This window comes from Castor canadensis, chromosome 5 (genome assembly GCF_047511655.1).
Source record: "Castor canadensis chromosome 5, mCasCan1.hap1v2, whole genome shotgun sequence".
NCBI lineage: Eukaryota > Metazoa > Chordata > Mammalia > Rodentia > Castoridae > Castor > Castor canadensis.
In genome coordinates this window covers 105733751-105760041 of record NC_133390.1, presented here as the reverse complement: position 1 = coordinate 105760041, position 26291 = coordinate 105733751, and positions in this window count along the sequence as shown.

The window sequence follows — 26291 nt, the reverse complement described above, 5'->3', positions numbered from 1 at the left end:
TGAACAGGTGAGCATCACAATCCATAAGCAACTCCCCTACCCATCCCCAGGGAACATAACCCAGTGCAGCCACTGGGCAGATTGAACCCCCCCAAAAAAAACAAAACTGAAAAGCAAAAACAGTGAATTGTAATCTCACACCAACAGCAGAGGTGGGGACAGAGCACTGAATCTGCCTTGGAGAATGGGGATGGGGCAAGGAGCCAAACTCTTGGTGCCAATCTCTCAGTGAATGAACTAGCAACAAAAACTGAGAGCGGATGTGGGGTGACAAGCCAACCTTCCACAGGATAAAAACTAGCACTGACCCTGGGTAAGGCACAGAGGCTAAGAGCATGGGTGGGGTGTCAAACCAACCTCCCAAAGCAGGGCAGTGGAAGATCTTGGAGCTGGTCTTGTGGGACAGAGGGCAGTAGTCAAAAACTGAAATGTACTCCTGCCTTACTGGGGGAGGAGCAGACAAAACAGAGTTTCAGCTCTAGGGTACTGCAGCTGCAGCCTGGTGAAAACAACAGCTCTGACCACACTGCATGAACTGACAGTAAGTTACCTCAGCCCCCAATTGCAACTTGCCCTGTGGCTAGAAGGAGCCAAATACTACTCACAAACCAATCACCTGGTGAGACCACAACAGAGCTCCTGCTTGTACACTAATGCCAGGATTGGGCACCAAAGGAATAACCCCAGAACTTTTACCAAACAGACTGATTGTGGTACCTGGTGTTTTTTTTTCCTTCTGTTTTATTAACTTTACCATAATAATTTTCTTAGCCTTGTCCTTACTCCCTTCACTTTCCTTCCTTTTCATGTGCTATAATCTATTGTTTTCCCTACCAACTAATCATTCTGCCCCTTAATACCCACACTCTCCCCCTGTTTTCACCTCCCCATCCTATCCTTCCTCAACCTGTCATCACACTATCCCTCCCTCCTACACACTCACAACCTACTGACTACCTTACTGTGTCAATTGTATACATTCACAGTACCCTGCATTCCCTGACACAAGCACCCTCACTACAACAACAGAAATACCCCAACATACACAAGGGCCACATAATCCAGCAGCCCCTATACCTTTTCCCCCATCTCTCTTTTTCTGCCTCCTTTCCTTTACCAATTATCAAAGGTTCTATATCTAGCCTAATAACCATTACCCTCCTAACTCCCAGTGTTTATAGATATTATCACCAAGGGGTTGTCTATGTAACATGTAAACAACTGGATTGAAACTGAACCTATGAATTTGTTATTGCTAAATTACATGTCCTTGCCAGGGACAGAAAGAGCACATAAACCTAGCTAACAACAAAGTCAGTAACAATACAAAAATTAAATCAAGGGAAAGAAAACAGGTGATTAAAACTACCAACAAGCCTGTCGAGAACATAGTTGCACAGCACTAAGTGGAGTGATGGGAAGAATGAGGGATAGAAACCACACTCCTCAAAAAAGTAATTCAATAGAAGATCCAGTGGGAAATGAAGAAAATGGATAACCAGGTCCTGACCCCAACAAAACAGTGAAAAATACAACTAAGGATCCCAGTGATGCCTTCAAAAAAATCCTTCAAAGAGGAAATGTTGGGAGAAATCGCAAAGAAACTCATGTAGAAGATATTGGACATGGTTAACTAGAGTGTACAAGATGGACTCATGAAATTTCAAGACACCAAAAATAAAGAACATGAGAAGACACAGAAAATAATAAATGAAATCAGAGAGGATCTCAACAAACACCAAAGTTAAACAAAGGACACTACAAAAAGAGATATATGAATTGAAGATGGCAACACAAAATATAAAAGAGAGTTGAACAAAGATATGGAAAACCTCAGAAAAACAGAATCAAAAAGAAACCTGGAAATAAAAAGTCCCTTTAGTCAAAAAACACAGTGGAAGGCCACTCCAGCAGAATAAAACAAGTGGAAGACAGAATCTCAGAGTTCAAAGATAAAATAGAAATTAAAGAAAAAACAGAAGAAATCTTAGTCATATAACTCAGGAGTTGTGAAAGGAATATGCAAGAATTCAGTGATTCTATGAAAGACCAAACCTGAGAATCATGGGTCTTGAAGAAGAAGAGGGGCAAGCCAGAGAGATACATAATGTATTCAATAAAATAATAATAGAAAATTTCCCAAATCTCAAGAATGTTTTGCCCATTCAGGTTCAGAAAGACTTCAGGATACAAACAGAACTGAACAAAATAGAACCTCCCCATGGCATATCATCATCAAAACAAGCATAGAGAACAGAAAAAGAATATTGAAGGCTGCAAGAGAGAGAGAAAAAATAACACACAAAGGTAAATCCATCAAAATAACACCAGGTTTCTCAACAGAAACTTTAAAAACAAGATGAGCATGGAATGAGGTATTTTGGGCCCTGACGAAAAATAATTTCACTCCTAGGATACTCTACTCAGCAAAACTGTCATTCAAAATTGACAGAGCAATAAAATTCTTCCATGATTTACAGAAACTCAAAAAATTATATGACCACCATGCCTCTAATGCAGAACATTCTACAAGGAATTCTGCAAACAGAAGATAAAAGCAAGCAAAACCAGAAGAAGATGGGATATATTAAATCACAGGATAAAAGTAATCAAAGATTAGCAGTTATTTGGCTGCACATAATCAAATCCTTAAACAACAAACAACTAAATGGCAGGAATCACCACATACCTACCAATATTCACACTGAATGTCAATAGTGTGACATCAAAAAGCACTCTCCCATCAAAAGACACCATTTGGCAAACTAAATTAAAAAGGAAGATCCAACAATATGTTGTTTACAAGATAACCACCTAATTGACATAAATAAACACTAGCTTAGGATGAGAGGCTAAAGATTTACTTTTATCAAAGTAGACTTCAAACTTACATTGCTCAAATAAGACAAAGAAGGATACTTCATACTAATAAAAGGGGCAATACATCCAAAGGAATTAATAATTATGAATCTACATGCACCAAATGTCAGTTCACACCATTTCATCAAACATACACTAAAGGACTTGAAAGCACATATAGACTCCAACAGGTGGTAGTGGGAGAATTTAATACCCCTGTGTCAACATTATATAGGTCAACCAAACAAAAAATCAACAAAGAAATCCTAGAACTAAATGTACCATACGTCAAATGGGTCAAACTGATCTCTACAGAATATTTCATTCAACTACAACACAGTATACATTTTTCTTAGCAGCCCATGGAATGTTCTCCAAAATAGATTATATCTTATGGCACAAAGAAAGCCTCAGTAAATATAAGAAAATAAAAATAACCCCTGCATTCTGATCACAATGCAATAAAATTAGAATTTAACAACAAAAGCAATAGCTGAAAATACTCAAGTAATTGGAGGCTGAATAACACATTACTCAATGAACAGTGGGTCATAGAAGACATAGACAGGAAATTAAATCATTCTTGAAGTTAATGAAAATGAAAACATTATCTTCCAGAACATATGGGAAATAACAAAGGCAGTCCTCAGAAGAAAGTTTACAGCCATGAGTGCATACACTAAAAGGGCAAAAAATGAACTAATGCTACATCTCAAACTCCTAGGAAAATAAGAACAAGTAAAACCACAAATAGTCCAGAGATATATAATAAAAAAATGGGATGAAATTGAGACCAAAAATATCATGCAAAGAATCAACAAAACAAAAGCTGGTTCTTTGAAAAAATGAACAAGATTAACAAGCCCATGAAAATTTGACTAAAATGAGGATGGAAAAGACATAAATTAATAAAATCATCAATCAAAAAGGAGAGATAACACTAAACACCAAGGGAATCTGGGTAATCATCAGAGACTAGTTTGAGAACCCATATTTCAATAAATTGGAAAATTTTGAAAAAATGGACAATACTGTGGATACTTATGACCATCCAAAACTGAACCAACCAGTCAAATAGATCCATAACATGTACAGAAATTGAAGTAGTGATAAAGAGTCTCCCAAAAACGAAAAGATCATGACCTAATGGATTCTCTGCTCATTTCTACCGGACCTATAAAGAAGAACTAATACTAACAGTCCTTAAAGATTTCCATGAAATAGAAAGGGAAGGAACACTACCTAACTCATTCTAGGATGCTAGTATTTACTCATCCCAAAACCAGGCAAAGACACATCCAAAATGGAGAACAACAGGCAAATCTCCTTACTGAACATAGATGCAAAATTCCTCAATAAAGTAATGGCAAAATGAATCCAAGAATGTTTCAGAGAGATCATTCACCATGACCAAGTTAGCTTCATCCCAGGGATGCAGGATGTTCAACATAGGAAAATCAATAAATTAATATAGCACATTAATAGAAGCAAAGACAAAACCACTTGATCATCTCAATAGATGCAGCAAAAGCCTTTGATGAGATTCAACACCAAAGCTCTGATAAACTAGGAATAGAAGGAATGTACCTCAACATTATAAAGGCTATATATGACAAACCTATTGCCAACATCATTCTTAATGGAGAAAAACTGAAGGGATGAGACAAGGGTGTTCACACTCTCTACTCTTATTCAACATAGTCCTTGAATTCCTAGCCAGAACAATAAGGCAAGAAGAAATAAAAGGAATACAAATAAGTAAAGAAATAGTGAAACTGTCCCTATTTACATTTGTATGATCTTATACCTCTAAGACCCAAAAACTCACTCAAAAATTACTAGACACCATAAACAACTTCAGCAATAAAACATGATATCATTTCAATATACAAAGATCAAAAGCGTTTCTATACACCAACAATGGAAAAATTGAGAAGAATGTAGGAAAACAATCCCACTTAAAATAGTCTCAAAAAAAAAATTCAAATACCTATGAATAAACTGACAAAGGATGTAAATGACCTCAAGTAGGAGAACTACAAACCATTGAAGAAAAAAGTGAAGAAGACTACAGAATGAGGAAAGATCTCCCATGCACATAGATTGGCACAACATAGTAAAAATGGCTATACTACCAAAAGCAATCTACATGTTCAATTCAATTCCCATCAAAGTCCAAATGACATTCATAATAGAGAATGAAAAATCTACCCTAAAGTTCATTTGGAAACACAAGAGACCATGAATAGTCAAGGCAATATTCAACAAAAAGAGCAATGCTGGAGGTATCATAATACCTGACTTCAAACTGTACACTGAGCCATAGCAATAAAAACAGCATGGTACTGGCACAAAAACAGACATGAAAACCAGTGGACAGAATTGAGGACCTGGACATGAATCCATGCAGCAATACCCAACTTATTTTTGACAAGGCACCAAAAATATTTGATGAAGAAAAGACAGCCTCTTCAACAAATGTTTCTGGGAAAAGAGATTATCTGCCTGTAGAAAACTGAAATTACATACATGCCTATCACCCTGTATGAGTATCAACTCATACAGGGTGGATTAAGGACCTTAATATCAGACTCACAACCTTGAAGTTAGTACAAGAAAGACCAGGGAACACTCTGGAAGCAAAAGGTATAGAAAAGGAATCCCTCAATAGAACTCAATTGACCCAGCATCTAAGAGAAAGGATGGACAAATAGGACTACATGAAATTAAAAAGCTTCAGAACAACAAAATAAATTGTCTCTAAATTGAAGACACCATCACAGAATGGGAGAAAATCTTTTTTAGCTATATATCAGAGTAGGAACTGATAACCAGAATAACCAGGGAGCTCAAAAAAGTAAATTCCCCCAAAATCAATGAAACAATGAAGAAGTGGGCAACTGAACCAAAGAGAAATTTTTCAATAGAAGAAATTCAAATGGCCAAAAGACCCATGAAAAAATGCTCACCATCCTTACCCATAAAGGAAGTGAAAATCAAAACCACACTAAAATTCCACATCACACCTTGTGGAATTACTACCATAAAGAATACCATCAACAACAAATGTTGGTGAGGACGTAGGAAGAAGGAACCCCCATACACTGTTGCTGGGAATGTAAGGTAGTATAACCACTTTGTAAAACAATATAGGGCTTCTTAAAAAACTAAAGCTAGATCTGCCATATGATTCAGCAATACCACTCCAAGTGATGTACCCAAGGGAATGAGACTCAGGTTATTCCAAAGGCACCCGCACATCCATGTTTATTGCAGCGCTACTCACAACAGCCAAGCTATGGCTGTTCTTGGTTCTTTCTTGGAAACAACCAAGAAGCCCCACAACTGATGAATGGATTAAAAAAATGTAGTATTTATACACAATGGAATTTTATTCAGCCACAAAGAAGAATAAAATTTTGTTATTTGCAAGCAAATGGGTGGAACTGGAGAACATCATTTTAATCAAAGTTAGGCTCAGAAGGCCAAAAATCACATGTTCTCCCTCACATGAGGATTATAGACCTGAAACAAATGCAGTAATTACTGGACATGGGTTTCACATTAAGGGGAGAACACTCATGGAAGGAATAGGGAAAGGGAAGGAAACCTAAAACTTGAATGTCATTGATGTGCTCACTGTAGAGAAGTGAATGTAGTAATCTTAAACTGGAAGAGACCAATATGGGAAGGGGACTAGGAAGTAATGAAAGGGTCTGGTAGAGATGAACCGCTATGGAGTGTAATACACATGTGCATGGAAGCAATGCTAGGAATCTGTCTGTATAGACTTTTATGTCTCAAACTAGCAAAAATGCTATGTTTTTCATATTAACTCTTATGTTTTCAATTAATGAAATTGGAGAACAAGAGGGCAGTCCATGTTCTGACTGGAAGTTGGAGGAGAGGTGGCCCCAATAATGTAAGTAAATGGAAAACAATAAAACAACAACAAAAAAGAAACCAATTTTACCAATTTATATACAATGAAATTTTACTTAGCCACAAAGAAAAATAAAATTTTGTCCTTTGCAGATATATAGATAGAACTGGAGAACGTCATGTAAGTGAAGATAGTCAGGTTCAGAAGACCAAAAGCAACATGTTCTCCCTCATATGCATATTGTACACCTCAAATAAATGCAACTGTATTATGTGACCCAGGTCACACTAAGGGAGGCAGTGCAAGGGAAGGATAGGGCAAGGTAAGTAGACTAAAAACTTGAATATGGTTGATGTGTTCTCTGTAGAGAAATGAATATAAAAATCTTAAACTGACTGAGCCACCAGGGAAGGGGACTAGGGAGGATGAAGAGGACTAGAGTAGATGAACCAGTTAATGCTGTAATTTTTAGCACTTTTTCAGCTGTTTGTCACTTTCCTTTGCTGTCTTGCAAAGTCACAAGAGTTGTTTTTTTGTTGTTGTTTTGTTTTTGGTTTTTTTGGGAAAAGGGCAAACATGGCCTTTTCTTATCAATAGTGTTGTATTACTTTAGCCATCCTATTAGAATACTATCATGTGCCTTCCATAAATAGAAATTTTCCCATGGACATTTCTTTAGTCATTAGACTTCTACATTTATACTTCACTTTTCTGTAGGCTGAGACTATATCAGTCTCACTGGAAAGTTTTTCTTAAGACTTCAAAATTGTTTAAATGCAAAATATTTCTGAGTGTTTCATTTTTTTTAAATAAAAAATTTTATTTATTAAAAATGTGTATGTTAATTATGTAAAGGGGTTTCATTGTGATATTTACCTACATGAATATAATGTACTTCAATCAAATCCCCACCCATGTTACTCTTTCTTAGCCTCCCTTCCTCCTCCCCCTCCTTTTTAACAGTTTTTGTGGGTTTCATTGTTTTTCTTTTTTTTTTTCTTTTATTATTCATATGTGCATACAAGGCTTGGTTCATTTCTCCCCCCTGCCCCCACCCCCTCCCTTACCACCCACTCCGCCCCCTCCCTCTCCCCCCCACCCCCTCAATACCCAGCAGAAACTATTTTGCCCTTATTTCTAATTTTGTTGTAGAGAGAGTATAAGCAATAACAGGAAGTGACAAGGGTTTTTGCTAGTTGAGATAAGGATAGCTATACAGGGTATTGACTCACACTGATTTCCTGTGCATGGGTGTTATCTTCTAGGTTAATTCTTTTTGATCTAATCTTTTCTCTAGTACCTGTTCCCCTTTTCCTATTGGCCTCAGTTGCATTTAAGGTATCTGCTTTAGTTTCTCTGAGTTAAGGGCAACAAATGCTAGCTAATTTTTTAGGTGTCTTACCTATCCTCACCCCTCCCTTGCCTGCTCTTGCTTTTATCATGTGCTCATAGTCTAATCCCATTGTTGTGTTTGCCCTTGATCTAATGTCCACATATGAGGGAGAACATACGATTTTTGGTCTTTTGGGCCAGGCTAACCTCACTCAGAATGATGTTCTCCAATTCCATCCATTTACCAGCGAATGAAACCATGCTAAGATTCCACCTCACCCCTGTTAGAATAGCCATCATCAGCAACACCACCAACAACAGGTGTTGGCGTGGATGTGGGGGAAAAAGGAACCCTCTTACACTGTTGGTGGGGATGTAGACTAGTACAACCACTCTGGAAAAAAATTTGGAGGCTACTTAAAAAGCTAGACATCAATCTACCATTTGATCCAGCAATACCACTCTTGGGGATATACCCAAAAGACTGTGACACAGGTTACTCCAGAGGCACCTACACACCCATGTTTATTGCGGCACTATTCACAGTAGCCAAGTTATGGAAACAGCCAAGATGCCCCACCACTGACGAATGGATTAAGAAAATGTGGTATCTGTACACAATGGAATTTTATGCAGCCATGAAGAAGAACGACATGTTATCATTTTCTGAGTGTTTCTGACCTCAATTCTAAAATAAAATTGAACTCTGCTAAGTGAAGGATCATTGATCGATTTTGAACACAGATATGTGTATATTTACACATACAGATGTGTATGTATGTTTTGTCTCTTAAGGAGCCACAGTAATAAAAATCTATTCAATAAACTATCAATAATCATTCTCATGGTCATTGAGTACTTATCAGACTTATAAATATTGGACATGTAACAGTTTAACCTCTGGATTGACAGTTCAAAGGCAAGGTCTTATTAATTATTTTAGTCTTCATTCTCTGCTATTTTAATTTTTTTCTATTCATTTGTTTGTTCATGACATATCCCCTTTACTCTTGTGACCCTAGAGGCAACTGTCTTAATCCACCTCAGCACATTCATTTTGTATTCATCCCTACAAAATGTGTATTTTGTATTATATACATATAATTTGTATAACTGAGTTTATCTCATATATTTTATTTGATTCTTACTCTTTTCTATGAATTATTAAGTTTCAAAGATCCATCCATTTTTCTATGTTTGTTATAATGAACTGCACAAAATTTCAGAGTTTTCCAACTCATTTTTGCATTGACTACTATTAATACAGTTTCTAGTAATTCAACACCACAACTAATGCTGCAATGAACATTCCACACTTTATTAATTTCTTTTGAATGACAATAGAAAATTTAATGTGAAATATATTAGATAAATAAGATAATGGAAAAAGGAAAATGTCAAATAATTACATATAAGTTGCCTGATGATGAAAATTACTGAGTAAATGTACAATTGTACTTAAAATTCTCAGTAAAATAGGAAGATAGTTCTTCAGTATGTTCTAAGATAGCAGTAATCAGAAACCAATCATCAACTAATTTGTTTTTTAATTTTTTTTTATTGTTTTTCTGGGTGGTGTTACATTGTGGCATTTGTAAAAGTTCTTACAATGTATCAAATAAATGATACTTGAATTCACCCCCTCCACTGCTCTCCTTTATCCCCCTCTCTCCTCATTCCTGGAATAGTTTCAACAGGTATCATTTTTACATTTATGTATAATGAACTTAATTGTCAAATGTTAAAGTCATCGATAGGGAAATTCAGACAGAGATAATATCTACTGACTTTTTTTGTGTTCAATCCAATGCAATAAAACCAAAATATAAGAATAAATACCTTCTGAAATAAGGTAACAATATTTTTGTTTTATATAGATTTTTTAATTTCATAATAATAAAAATCTAACCAAGTCAACTGGAAAAAATGAATTATTAATAAGATTATTCAGTAAGATTGCATATTCACAACACATTAACTTTATTTTTGTGGGGGAGTCAACAGGTATATCAAATATGCTGCATGTTTGAGTTTGGCACAGCCCCAAATTGCAGGAGAGAGCAAACATAGTTATGCCCAATAAATTGCATGCTTGAAAAGGCCCAGCCTCAGGTGCAGAAGTAGGCAAGATGCAGTATAGCTGTTTTTTCCTAAGATGTTTACATTCAGAGAGAAGCTGTCACAGGTTCCTCCATTCCTGAGGATTACAATGTCACTTCCCCTCCCCTGAGAATCACCTCTCCACCTCCTGTTGTGACTATATATAATAAATTCACTGGAGGTGGATAGGGCTGGTATGTCTCCATCCCAGCACCTAGCCTACCTGGCCCCAGCTTTAAGCATGTTTGATCTTCTGTCTGTTGTCTTTTCTCCCATCACACCCAGTTAGGTTTGTAGGTCAAGCTCTTGCTGGATGCGAGAATTTGGAACTGGTAAAAAACTTATTCTGAACCACTGTGAGCAACATAAAAAATTTGAATAAATGGAGCAATATATCTACTTTCTGAGAGCAATATATCTACTTTCTGAGTAGATGAAGTGATATTTTAGTCACTTTAAACTAATTAGATGAATACTTGTATCAGAAAAGATAGTGTATCAAACTAATAAGACAGGGTTGAAAAATTAGCATAAAAACAAAATAAATATAACTGTAGCCATAGATATAGAAGATTTTTGTGTGTGGATAGATTAATGTGAAGAACACACTTCTTTATAATTATTTTTTGATAATTGCATAAGGATGATAGATCGCTATTTAATGATTAATAAAATTTACTGTTCTTTTGGAAATAAAAAGACACTTTTCTAATATTTTATATCAGATTAAGTATTGAATTGATAAAATTTTTCCACCTGAGTATATGTAAACAAGTAATTTTTTTCAAATTTAAACTAAACCTGATAACTGAAAAATTTATCTTTTTAAAAAAATGATAGAGATATCTGAAGCAATATATTTTAAGTCCATATTTGATTATAATAAAACTTGCTCAAAATCTGTATTTCCAAAGACATAAAATTTACCTCCAGAAACCATATTTAAACCTACATATCTTTATCCATAAAACATAAGAATGTATTATAAGAAAGCCAGGGAGTTATACTGCAATTTGCAGGTATTCCAGGAGCACAAACAGTGAAGTTGTTCAAGAATTAACATAAAATATATGAAATTTATCATACAATGACAACAACATTGAGGGTTAATAATTATACTAAGATAACTTTTGTTATATGAAGAGACATGTTTATTTACTACTTTAGATGGGTAAATATGTACGCTTACATATCTGTCAATGTGTTAACTCAAAACCAACCAAATACTTAAGTTTCTTACATATTGACCCAGTAATGTCATTCTAAAAATGTATCCCAGTTGTACTCTTAAAGATGTAAGAAATTATTAAACTGTTAGAATTTTATTATTAGCATAATTAATATCAATCTTATATAGAACAAGGTCATAAATCATGGCATATCATTTTTGTGAAAGAACATGGACTTATGAAAATGAAATCGACATGAATATGAATACTGTTGAACTAGAACAAAAGAATCTGAAAAATATTGATGCAGGATGAATCCACTTTTATCAATCAGAAAAATGTTCATTTGAAACTAGGGAGAAACAGGAGAGAGTGGCTAAAATACACTAGGATTTCTTTTACTTTCTTAAAAAGGAGGTAGTCATTTGTTCCACTTCATCAATGTTGTTGACCTGGGGCTACTGGCTCCTTTTTTTCTGATACTCCTTTTTTTACTGTGTGGGATTTTTCCATCCTGCTTATTTCCTTATGGTCATGAAATTCTTCTTAAAATCCCAGAGATTATACCCACATTTAAAGGAACACAGTGCACAGGAACAGGTATAGCTCCCTATCTCTCCTTGTGTAAATTAAGCCAAAGTTTTCTTAGAATCCTTACACAGCATTCTATGAGTGTGCCATCAACAAACACTATAGAATTTACACAACTACTTGCAAGTATTTATCTTTTAAAATTTTTATGATTGAGGCAGATAGAAGAGATGGGTTTATAAGCACTTTTTGCTAATGAATCCATTTACAAAATATGACATATTTAGTAGCAGAGATAAGGAATCTCAGGCAAGCAACCTCAGACATGGCTGTAAACATCTCCTATGTTGTCTGTCTCAATCACATTTATTTAATACCCTCCTTTCAAGAGTGGGCTAGGCCTAGTATCTCATGCCTAATATGTAGATTAAAATAAAGTTATGCAACACAAAGCTATACATTAACAAAAATATTTATGAATCCAAACAAAATTTTAAGTTTCACATTCAAAAGATAATAAGAGATTTTTAAGGGCCATTTATAGTACCTTCCACCTAGAATCCCAGTTCCTTGGCAGGATAGTGGCTCAAGATCAGCCTGATGAAAAGCAAGATCCCCAATCTCATCCAATAAACCTGGCCTATAGTCTCAGCTATTCTGGAAGAATAGATAGGACATTTCAAAGACAGCTCTGGGCATAAACACAAGATCCTTTCCTTAAAAAATGTGTAGCAATCACAAGGCCCTGGGTTTATGCCCTAATACCTATGAAAATATTTATAAAAGAATTTCTTAATATGCATGTTTAATAAATAAAGGGAAATCACTTTGCTTTTAAATATAATTATAACTTAAATTCTTATGGAAAATCAATAGCCATAACAGAAGAAAGAAGGAATAGAAATCTTTCATTTTGCAAAGTTTGTAGTATAGCATTAAATTAGAACAAAAGAAACAGCTGAGTGCTTGTGTCTAAGATCTGTAATCCTCAGTACTTGGGAGGCTGGTTTTGAGACCAGGCTGGGAAAATAGTTCATGAGATGCCCCCTTCCGAAAAACTACCAGAGGAAAATAGACTGAAGGTATGGCTTAAGAGGGAGAGTGCCTACTTTACAAGCACAAAGCTCTCAGTTCAAATTCCAGTCCCATCTAAAAAATTAATTAATTAAAGAAGCACAAAAACAGAGTGAACCAGAAACATCTGCAGAGAATTGCTCAATATAAATTCTTACCACTATCATTTACCAAAATTTCAACCTAATTCTTCAATATAGTCATATAGTAAACCTCATGTCAATCTCTGCCATCAATAGGTCATGATGTCAAAATATCTACTGCTAATTCTTTCACTTGTTCTTAGTTATCAAACTGCTTATCTCTCTAAAATATGTGTTGCAGTTACTGCCTTATCTTCAAAGGTTTCAATTTTTATTCAGTGACTAAGCATCTGTTTAGTAAATTATCAGTGTATTGAGTGTTTTATGAAAATCAGTTTCAAAATGAAATTATAATTGTGTAAAATTCACTTGGTTGTCAGATAATATGCACATAGACATAAGATCATATAAAGCCAATTAGAATAGGTAATTCTTGTAGAAGCTGGAGCATACAAAATTATGATGACTAAAAAAGAATAATATAATTTGCATAAAATTTTTAATTGGCAACTTTTTAGATTATATCACAGTCCGTATTCCAAGTAATCATTATTGAATTAATAATTGAACAAGGGCAAAGTTCAAAGTACTGTAGTTGATGGAATATATAAATTTATTTCATATGCTAATGCCTAGGTGGAATGAGAAGTTCCAATCACTAATAAGTTGTTACCATGCCTAAATTTTTCAGGTACATGAAAACTGTGAAGAATCAGTGTTATTTCCTAGCTATCTTGTTGTTATAGCATATGGAACCTCTACAAATTAGCTGCAAGAGAAAAGTATAAAATGCAAACAATTCTGTTCCACACATTTCTTATATTAACCTTACTTCTGAACTACTAAAATCCTCCAGTCCATCTCTTTTCTATATATTTTGTTTTCATTATGAATAACATCTAGTACAGAAAAATTATTTGTTCTAGGGCTTCCATCACATACTATCTTTTTGTTTTACCTTGTCTAATACAATATTTCATATTGGCATCTTCACTTTAACAAGTATCTTTAGGATCTTTAACAGACTATGCTAAATCCTAACTCCGTTTAACCCTATTTTGTCCCTACCCAATATGCTATACTTATGGGTATTCTTGTGGCAATCTAAAATATACCTACTATCTAAGTACCTAAAATAACCTCTTAAAATTTTGACAAATAGCACATTTGTCCACATAAATGTAAACAAAATATATTTTCATACATTCAGCAAAAAACTGAGAAATTCAGTGTAGGGTAATGCTAGTCTTTTTTAAGGTTTTTTACTTAAAATTGTTTTGTTGCATGAGATACATTGTGGTATTTATAAAAGTTCTTACAATATATAATATATATTACAATATATCAAATATATCATATTTAAATTCACTCCATCTACCATTCTCCTTTATCCAAGTATGTAGAAGCTTGGCAAGGATTTTCTGCCTTACATTGGTTAATATAATTATGTTTGATTTGTGCAATTGGTTCATTTCAGTTCATAAGCATTGAAAATTATGTCATTGCTCTCCTATAGGTCACATTTCTAACCTTAATATAAAATTATGTGCCCCATACCATTCTCCCTGACTTGCGTATCAGTTCAAGTATTCCAGAAGAGTTCTATTTCATTCCTTCTAATATCTCACTTTTTAACTTTTCCAACATAAAAATATGTGATGATATTCAATCTGATTCTAATATACACTTGTTTAAAAATGAATATAGACAAGAAGTTTTTGTATCTGAAAAACCATTAATATTTCTTATTTAGTGAAATTTTTTTTTTTTTGCATCTCACATTCAAATATTTTTCTTCTTTGTTAGGAAAAATGCCACTCTCAAAAAAACCTCATGAGAAAACTCACATCCATAGAGCAAAGTTTAATGGCAGGCCCAAAACTGCCAGGCTGGCCAGGGAAAAGATGGCACAGCCCTGAGTCTGGGCGAGCAGTGGCTTTTATAGAACGGGGAGGGTAAGGAAGTTAGCACATATGCAGTAGTCTCTGGTAGGGGTGGGGCTGTCTTAGAGTGTGGGAATTTGTTTAAGGGCAGGGCTGCCATTTTGGCTGATTCACAAAATGGCAGCATTATTGTTCTATCATTCTCCCATTTTTTTCTTTAATAATGATGAGGGTAGGGGCTGAGGATCAGGAATTGGGGCAAAGCATCAGTCTCTTTAACTGCTTCCTGCTGGCAGGGGGCATTGTATGGGGCAAGATCCTCAGGCTCATTTGATGTCCTGGATGGGGACTTCACAGTAGTTTTCAGGGAAGTTTTGGAGAGGTTGGTATCCCTGGAAGCACAACTGGTTAAATTTTTGATTAGCAATAACAGAAATGTAGTATGATACAAGGAAGCTTAAGAATAGGAGAGTAAGAACACAGGCATTAGGATGGGCATTGGCCAGGAGAACCACTGTGAAATGTTCTTCCCTAGACAATTTCAAGAGTCCTCCAACTACAGAGAGAGAAATGGGTGGCCATACATTATCTAAGACCCATATAGGAATATTATGAGGAGCATAAAAAGGTGTCTATTCAGGGACTACATACCTAGGAATCTAAATTCTGCAAAATCTTATAACTGCCAGGAAAACTGTAAGCTGTCTTATGGTATGGGGGTCGGGAAACGGAAGATTGGGTTGATGCATTTATGACTCAGGGAGTGAGTCTGTCCCTTTAAGGCCACACCTAGGTAGGTGACCTGTAGGAGGCAGGGGCTGTCAGGATTTAAATGTAACACTCTTGGATAAAAGAGAGCTTTAGCTCATTATTTTATATAAATTGACTCTTTCAACTTTTTAAATGTTTGTACCATATTTAGATAAAGTATAACATAACACTGCTACAAGATGGTCATTTAAGACACATAAGCAAATATATAAATGAACTCTGATTTAGTAGTACTTAAAAGCTTGACAAGATCAGCAGAAAACACAAATAATTTCTTTGACAAACTCTTTCTCTGCAATGGTTTTTTTGTAGATGTTACTCAGAGCAGAACAATATTAAGATAACCTTGCTATTTTATAGACATCAATGATTTGATTTTAGTTTGACATGACCCTAAAAATCTTTTAAGCAACTCTCAGATTATATTCAACTTTAACTTTATCACACACTGAAGTTTCTCATTATGCACTTTTAAAACTTGCTTAGATCTTTATATAACATACTAAACCCTTTGATGGCTTGTTTTTATCCCTCCTATTTGAAACAATCTTTAGGATAAACCCTTTTTTAAAAAATACCTTCTCATCCAAAAAAAAATTCCTTTTTCCTTTAACATCTCAAAAAATACATTTATTACCTATCTATATCCTTTCCAGTTGTTTACTTTGTAACTTGTATTTTAAAATTAACTTTTATAAGAATTTTAAATTTATTATAGGGGCTGGAGCAACTAATTGGTAGCCCTTATTGTTTTTAGGAATAGGCATAATGCCTAATCATCCCTTAGGCTTGAGGGAATATTGTTTTGGGTGTGGAAACTGTGAGGGATTTTTGAGTTTTATTTGAATAGGGAGGGCTGTCCTGGCTCACCTTACACTTATCTCACCAGTCCACACTGTGGAATCTCTTTGTTCCCGAAGGAGGCAGAGATAGCTGCCTGGGGGGAGGAGAATTTGAGCCTTTAATTGAGATAGTAAATCCCATCCCAGCAGGGACACTGGTACTATGGGGAAAAAGTGACAGAAGAGGAGGTCTCCCCAAGAGCAGGCCAGAGGCCAGGTAAACTAGAGCTGTAGGGACAGTCCAGATTTGCCCTGAATGATAACTTTTGTCATTGGACTGGGGACCAGGAGAAAGAGGTAAAACAGAGAAATGGGCTCCAATGTCTAGGAGGAAAATTGACTTTTGTTCTTCTGCCATTATGGCTCCTCAACATTGATGCCAAGAAGTGGAGTGTGGCCAGGAGGCTCGGACCCATCAATCCATAGGAAGATGGCACCTCGTCTTCCATCTGGTGACAGGGGCACTTAGACCTCCAGTGATTACCCTTGCAGAGGCCAGGGTCATGGTTGGGGGTGGGGCTGTCTCCCGGGCTGTCCCTCCTTAAGCATTCTCTGCAGAAGTACCCATCCTGTCCACAATGGTAGCAAGTTCAGGATACAGGCCTCAGTCAGGTGGGGCCCTCTCTGAGACCAACAATAAGGCTATGATGTCTCTTATCTTTTTCTCTCCTGTTAGTAAGGTCCCAGACATACAGACATGGCTAGCTGTATTACTTGGTTCAATGACCTCCCTTCAGCCACAGTCTGAGTTTTTATGAATATCTGGGACTGACTGTTAGAAATTTATCTTTGAGGAGAACCTCTTTCACTTGTGATTCTGAGTCCACCATGGTATGCTTTCTGATAGCCTCCTTAAGATGCTGTAGAAAGGTAAAATTTTTTCTTTTTAAGTTGTTGCTGTAAAGTAAAGTTGTTATTTTACATTGACACCTGACACTCTGGAGAGCAAGTCTCTGAACTTTTCTGGGCCTCAGTTTCCTCACTTGAAGAATGAGGGATCTGGTCTAGGTTAAACTATGCTTTTCTACTGTGAGATGGCTGAAGTGACATTAATGCCACTTATCTTCTTTACCATTTTTTTTATTTTTATTATTTTATTTTTTTTTTACTAATGCTGGGGAATTGAGCCCAGGGCTTTGCACATGCTGGGCAGACATTCTCCCATTGAGCTACTTCCTCATCCCCAAATATTTATTATTATTTTTTATTTTGGCTGTACTGGGCTTGAACTCAGGACTTTATGCTTGTAAAGCTGCACTCTACTGCTTGAGCCATATAATCATTTCCAACCTGAGTGGCCTGAGCCTGAACCCATTGCTTTTCTAATGAGATAAGAGTCTGGTCTAGTCACAGAGATAAAGGCTTGAATGTATTTGGGCATCAGTACAGCTGTTTAGATGTTTTTAAATTTCCCTTAGGTCTGATAACTGGAAGGGGACATATGATTTGTCCTCTTTCTACCATTGCCTGTTGAAGAAGGAAGCACTCATTAAGAGGTTCTGAGTATTGGAGTGACTTAGAAGGTAGAAATTTGTATAGAGGACTTCAGTTTACCTTTTTTACTTTTATAGAAAAGGTCTAGTGTAATTTAAGCAGCCCTGTGAAAGCCACTTCTCTTGGTCACCCAAGGCGTACTGAGTACAAAGTACTCAGTACAAAGCTTCCAACATCTTCCATCCAGAAGACTGGAAGATGCAGGTCCCATATAGAAAGAACAAAACGTTGGGATCCTGTCTTTTAGCTAACAGCAGGCGGCCTCTTTAATAAAGGCTACCTTTTTAGCAAAGAAATCATTTGTAAAGTTAGAGAAGGGCATTCAGAGGGCATTTCAGGCCAATAACAGTGCCATACGGGACAACTAGTGTTAATATTTGGAGGGAAAAATTTATGTTGAGGCCAAAGGTATAGAAAATTCTAAATGAGAAGTTTAGAGACCACAGCGATGTCTATTTTATTATTTCTGGAACTATAACCTTGAGCTAATAATTGGCTTACAAGGGCTGGGTCTGATACCCTGAGGTGTGAGGTAAGGCTAGGAGCAGGACTTGTGCAAGGCACCACTTCCTCCATACACACCTGAGACAAATGACCCTGATTGCCTAGGCCTGATCCTGCAGCCTGTCACCCCTCCCCCCTTCCTGTGTACTCTGCACGTGTTTATTCTAGGGGAAATGGCAGCGGGCTACAGCCATCACCACATGTGGCTGGCGACCCAGGATGTACTGGGTCCTCTCTATGGGTTTTCTTAGCTATGGCAGGCATTTTTGCTGTGTACAGAAGCCGGCATCCTGTGCACAGGTGTGCCTGTTTGTTTTCCCTCCTCCCCTTGTGGGGGTGGAGTTAGAGCATAAGTGTGGCAGCTGCAGGTTTTTGTAAGTGCTTTTGTAAAGCAGCTGATTTAAAGTTACTTTAGACTGAGAGGCCTGGCAAACTAGTTGGAATAACTTAAGTCATAAGGTACCATGCTACAGGTTTTTCATGGGAGGCAGGGTCCCAGTAAGCCCAGGGAGGGGAAGTCAGACAGAGACAAAGGATACGTGGTAGGACCATGGAGGAGGCCGAAAGGTGTGTTGACATCTTAGGTAAGGAAGGGGAAGGCAGAGCCTGGAGGCATGATACACACTTATGGGATTAGCCATCATCTGTGTCTCTAGGTTGCTCCCATTGATTGGTGTTGGCAGGCTTTCAGCAAAACAAACCTCCACTCTCCGGTCGCCGAATAAATCCAGCCCACAATAAGAGAGCATGAGCTCTGCCAGAGCTGGAACCACTTGATGCCAGAGTTGGCAAGAAGTGGCTTGCTTAACTCCATGATGGGGAATGTTTCTCAGGAAGATAGGAGGAGATAGGTATGGTAAGCAGTGCAAGAAGTCTGTTTACATGGGGAAGGAGGAGGTTTGGAGAGGAATTGGCTGATTTAGAAACTGGTTTACAGGCTGATAGAATCTGCGCAGTGGAACAGAAAGTACAGAGGGAGGGTTTGATGCAGAGATAGGGAAAGGATTGGATGTAGGAAAGTTCCTTCCATTTACCAGCATGCTCACAGAGATTGTGTAAATCACTTAAAATATTGGGATTGAAAGTGCCATTAAGTGGCCATTTGGAGGCATTGTCCAATGGATATTGGGGTCAGGCCTGATTACAGAGAAAAATGAGCTTTTGTGGCTTAAGATCAGGTGTTAGGTGGAGGGGCCCAAGGTTGGCCAGGAGACATCCCATTGGGGAGTCTGAAGGAATTTGGGATGGTCCAACTCCCATGGTGAAGGCCTGACCTGAGGAGAGATATCACCGGCATCCCTGAAATATCAGGTTCTCAGGAGAGAGAAAGAGAAATGTGGAAAACAACCCCCAGAAGGAACTCTTCACTACCGGGGTGTCCACAGTCCCAACCCAGTTCCCAGAACAAGAGCAAGCTGTGACCTAGCACTAGGGTTTTTGAGGAAATGAGAGCGAGACCACAGCTCAGTGTGTGAGGAGGACACACTGAGGGAGAGAGGACCTTAAGGGAAGATTGGCTTGTGGTGGATGGCAGTTGGAGGCGTGCTGGGGAGGAGGAACTTCCCTGTGAGCTAGTGAGAGAGTGGCGCTTTCTAGGATTGGGGGTTCTGGTAAAGCAGCTCAGATCCCAGAGGAAAGCCGGGAGAGCAAGGTCAGTGCCAGGAACTCAACCCGATCTCGGGTTTTGGCACCAAATGTTAGGAAAAATGTCACTCTCAAAGAAAGCTCACAAGAAAACTCACGTCCATAGAGCAAAGTTTAATGGCAGGCCCAAACCACCAGGCTGGCCGGGGAAAAGATGGCGCAGCCCTGAGCCTGGAGGAGCAGTGGCTTTTATAGAAGGGGGAGGGTAAGGAAGTTAGTGCATGCACAGTAGTCTCTGGTAGGGGTGGGGCTGTCTTAGAGCACGGGAATTTGTTTAAGGGCGGGGCTGCCATTTTGGCTGATTCACAAAATGGCAACATTATTGTTCTATCATTCTTTACTACAAACTTCTTATGTGTTGAGTAAATTAGTTGTCTCTTTATGTTTTGAAATTTATTTTTGTTTAGAATATTTACTGAATAAATGTTTATTGGAATAAATTTATTGAAGTACGTAGATATTATTCATAGTCTTTCTTTTTGTATGGAAACATTTTCCCTTCTTTAAATTTCAAGGTATATCTGCCCTTTTATTACACATTTCTACTGTGGATAATGGAAAATTTTATCCTGCTTTTCTATTCATTCCATAATGTTTAATTACATTTACATACTTAGTTCACTAAATTTGATGTAAACATTCACAGTACTTTACTGCCATCTGTTTAATATTTCTCTCATTTGTTTTTTTTGTAGTTGTCTTATTCTTTTATTTCATATCTGTATTTTTATCTTTTTTCATTAATAAATAAATATTGTACAATATTGCTGACATTTACTTTCTAGTTATCAACAAGTGTTAGTACACTTAAATAGTTGAAATGTTAAAGTATAGAATAAACAGCATTTTATCCTAATTTACATTTTGTCAAGTGAAGATCTAGTAGTAGCCCCCTTCCCTCATTCTGTACAAGCAATCTACCAGCAAGCAAAGCTTCATCAAGTCCTTTCTCAAACAGTCCTGACTGCAAAACATCTACCTGATATGGTGTCCTCTGCCTTTCTACAGTCTCTTTTTTTCTTTCCTTCCTTCTTTCCTTCTTTCTTTCATTCTTTCTTTCTTTCTTTCGAGTCTCTCACTTGCTAGGCAAGTGCTCTGACACTTGAGCCATGCCCCATTTTTGCTTTCAGTGATTTTTCAGGTAGTTTCTCATGATATTTTTCTTGAGGTCCAGCTTTGTACTGTGATTCTCCTACTTTTGTCTCTATCATAGCTGGAATCATAGTTGTGCAATGCCACTCCTGGCTTATCAGTTGAGATGAGGCATCACTAACTTTCCCAGGTTGTATTTGATCAGTGATCTTCCCAATTTCTGCCTCCCAAATAGCTGGGATTATAGGCATGGGCCACCACATTCAGCCTACACTAGCATTCTTCATTTTCCTTAAGTTATCGCCTTTAGTTTTGTAAATACTACATATTTACATATTTACCTTTGATTTTCTTTTTTAGTGACTTTACCATACCTAGAACTTGGAGTTATGAGGAACATATGGTAAGTTATCAATGAATATTCATCAAAAAATGAATACAAAATAATCTCCAAGTAACAGTATCTGAGAAATTCAAAAACATTTATTTTCATAAGGTTTTAAAAAGACATTGATTTCATTTGTTTAATATATAACAGGGGCAAAAATCTCATTTAGTACAGAAAATAGTTTTGACAAAAAAATGGGATTTACTGGTATGTTAGCATGTCAAACTTGATGTTCATGCCTTAACAAAAGAAGTATAAAATGATAACAGGAAGCCAAGAGGATAAACTAATGGAAAGGAAAAATGAAAAATAAAACAATATTGTCAATTTAATGATTAATATGGATTCAATACTGAGTAATGTAGTAGAGATGAAAATGCTACTCTTCCCTGCCCTGGAGTTCATACTATATTCTCAAAACCATATTGCCTCTTACTTGGATAATTTTTATGACATTACTTTCAATATAAAATGGACCATATTTATTTTAGAAAGCATTTATTTTAAGAAGCCTTCCAGGTATTGAAGAATATATTAGGCAAAAACCTTAGTCACTGTCCAAAAGTGAGATAAAAAATAAAGTTAACCAATCAAATAAAAACAAACCAACCAAATCAAGTTGTTATCAGAAGTCACAATGTATTGTCTCTTACTTAATTTGGGGGACATGTATAAACATATAAAGGTATATGTTTCTGAGCTATTAATTAGTCAGAAACATATACCTTCAATACATAAAATTACTTATTTTGAAAATTTATCTTATAATATTTTGCTTGCCATAACCAGACTATATTTCAAGTTTGATGGTGAGATCAACTAATGAAAATATTCAAAGAATAAATCAAAAGTAAAATTAAAAAGTATTGTCTTTGCATTAAAGACATTGAATTTCTAGAGAGAGCTTGTAACACTGAAGGAAAATGAGAGTTATTTAGATCAATATGAAATGTATTGGATAAGGCTAGGACTCTGAAATGAGGTGTTGGGCTAGGTTCAATTTGGAAGTGTATTTTCCACATGGTTCAAAAGCCAATAAATATAAATTCAGATATGATTAAAAACTTACCTGAAACTTAGACACATTAATACAGTAATCTGCACTTTTTCATACTATTGTCATACAGAAGTGATGTTTACCAGATTATATAAGGAAAAGCATTTAGTTTGATTTACTTACTGTTTAAATGCTCCTAAAAATGTCATGACATATAACTGTGTAAGATATTACTGAGTTTTGGATCTAATCCAATTATTGAATTTGTAAATATCATAAATTTTCAAAGGTACTTTGAGGCATAATAGCTTCCTTGCATATCTAATATTAACAGCTAAATCAAATCTTAGATTTACATGAAATTAATATTTTTAATTTTTTTGAAAATTATATTTTAAAACCTCATTAATGGATTGTATAAAAAATTTGGAAGTTATGAGAGTGGGAGCCCTCAAAAATTAGATTAATCCCCTTACTAAAGGGAGCCTAGAGACCACTATCTGCCTCTTTCCTCCAGGTGAAAAATACCAAACAAACAAATAACAAGAAAAAAAGGGGGGCATTCCATTGAGAGTTGCTGCCAGAATCAGATTTTTCTGGAATCATGACTCAGGCTCCCAACCTCCAGAACTGTAAAGCATAAATTTTTGCAGCTCAAAAACCACCCAGTCTATGGTATTTTGTTATAATAGTCAAACTACCAAGATATATGTACTTTATATTTATTTTTTTAGTCGAGCCATAATTTTACTCTTTTGAGTATTATGATTTGGGGGTATATACTCAATAGAAGACAAAAATATCACCTGGGAAATCTGAGCATGCCAGATGATCCTAAAGCTCACAGAAATAGAACAATGGCATTTCAGAAGAGCAATGAAAACAAAAAAGGTGCTTCTAGGAAAAGAATATTCAGAATGAAAAGAGAATGGAAATTATTCTGTATGCTAGTGTTTGCTGGTGGCATTGGTGCAATATAAGGTGCTTAATTGATTATTCATGGCAGAATAAGAGGTGAGTAGTTGCCAATTTTCAAAAGTGACTGACAGATTTATAAAAATACTCCTCCTTTAAAGTTCAGGAGTCCTTTGTTATTCTGTGACTATGAAACCACCATAGAAAAGAGCAATTAGTTTAATTGGCTGCTTTACATGACAGTTTACAGGCCTTTACATAATCTTCACTGTCTTCACCGTGGTAGCAAGGTGTTAACCATCATGTGCACACAGAATTTATCAAAGGAGTTAGAAACAATAGCTCCTTAGTAATTGCTGCATGAGTGACTATAAATGAATGACAATTTGTCCATTACACTAAATCTACAAATTTGGTCCCTTTCTAATGTTTTATCTTCTAAAATCCATATTTTATTTTATTTATTTTTAATTTTTTTATATTATTGTTGTACTAGAGGTACATTGTGACATTTACAAAAGTTCTTACAATATATCATAATTCAATTTATTCCTCCATCATTCTCCTTTATCCCTTCTGGGACAGTTTTCATCAGGTCTCATTTTTCTATTTTTACATATGAGAACATAATATTTTCACTACATTCAGCCTTCTTTACCCTTTCTTTATATCCTCCTTCCTCCCACTGTTCTCAGTTTTGAAGGAAAGGACTCATAAAAAGAATATACAGGGAACTCAACAAGCTAAACTAACCCCAAATCAATGAACCAATAATGAAACTAAACAGAACTTTTTCAAAAGAAGAAATCCAAATGGCCAAAGAACACATGAAAAAATGCTCACCATCTCTGCCATAAAGAATGCAAAGCAAAACCACACTAAGGTTCCACCTCACCCCTGTCATCAAAAACATCACCAACAACAAATATTGACAAAGATGTGGGGATAATGGAACCCTCATACACTGATGGTGGAATGCAAGTTAGTGCAACCACTCTGGAAAACAATATGGAGGCTTCTTAAAAAACTAAACATACATCTGCCATATGATCCAGCAATACCATTCCTAGGGATATAGCCAAAGGAATGTGACTCAGGTTATTCCATAGGCACCTGCACACCCATCTTTATTGTAGCACTATTCACAATAGCCAAGCTATGGAAATAGCCAAGATGTCCCACTACTGACAAAAGGATTAAGAAAATGTTGTATTTATACACCATGGAATTTTACTTGGCCATGAAAAAGAATGAAATCTTATCATTCACAAGTAAATGGATAGAACTGGAGAACATCATCTTAAGCAAAGTTAGTCATGCTCAGAAGACCAAAAATCATATGTTCTCCTTCACATGCGGACTTTAGACCTAAAACAAATGCAGAATTCAAGCACGATGCAGACAGTGAAAGTAACAGTAAAGTTTGTTAGGAAAAGAATATACTTTCAACAGACTGAAAGCAGGTTATCTCTAGAGTGAGAACTATGGAGTCAGAGGGAAAAGAAAGAAAAAGACATTTCCTGTTCTCCCACATGGGGAATGGGAGTAAAATCTCAAAATAGTTTTATACCAGAGAGCTGGGGGAATACATGTGGTCAAACATAATGGGTCCAGGTGGCTAAGAGCGCTGCTTTAATAGAGAGGGGTCATTTTGGGCCTCTGGTGTAATTTCCTGGGTTTGAGTTATTGTCTTTTAGGAGACACATTGAATAATCTATTGAAAGTTTAAGATGTAGATTAGTCTTGGGTACAGTGAGTTAAATTTTAGGATAGTGGATAACTTCAAAGCATCCTGTGATAACCCCTAGGCTATGGCTACTTGATCCTAAATAGAGATTAGTGGAGTTGGGAAGTTGAATTAAAGTGATTTCTTCCTATCTTCCTCTTGTGGGCACCGCTTATGAATACCTGCTACCTGTCAATTCTTGTGCAGAAAATCCATCACCCATATTCACCAGCCTGAAAACCCGATCTTGTCTGAACTGGAAAGCTAAGCAGAACTGGGCCTGGTTAGTACTTGAATGGGTGACCTCTACGTTTCAAATGGTAGCAGAGATTCAGGATACTATTACTTTAGTAAAGTTTGTTTTTCTCCTGTAGCCACCTGCTTCTCCAGCTCTTATATAAGTGCTTGGAGAATATGTTATTTAATCATTTTATCTATAATCTAGGAACTGATGCAAACAGTCTTAATAAATGATAATTGAATTGAACTGAATGTGTTTTGTCCAATCACACATAATTAACAGATACTTAGATCTCAATAAATTCTTTAATATGTACAGTGGCTCACACTCCTCATGAGGACCTGAATTAATACATCTGAAATTTTTAGTAGATCTATGCCAACTTTATGACATACAGCTTTTGATTTATCAGCTCTTTCCCATATTTTTACCACTTTCTAATTTTAATCACTTGACTTGATATTCTATTCTTACTGTAAATTTGAAATTAATTATCATAATCTCAGGAGTACTATCAGTTTATGTGGACTGTAAAACATATCAAATCAAAATAAATGGTACATTTCCTTTAATCACAAGATAAATAAGAGCAATGATAAATTTTGTTATTTTAAAAAGAAAATCAATCACACAATAATTTGATCACAAGTTATAAAATGCCATATAAAGAATCTAAAATAATTTGGCATGTCTTATGTCTGCTCCGTCTGCCCCAACAGATAAGAATTTGCTGTCTTCTGTATTTATGCACATATAAAAAATT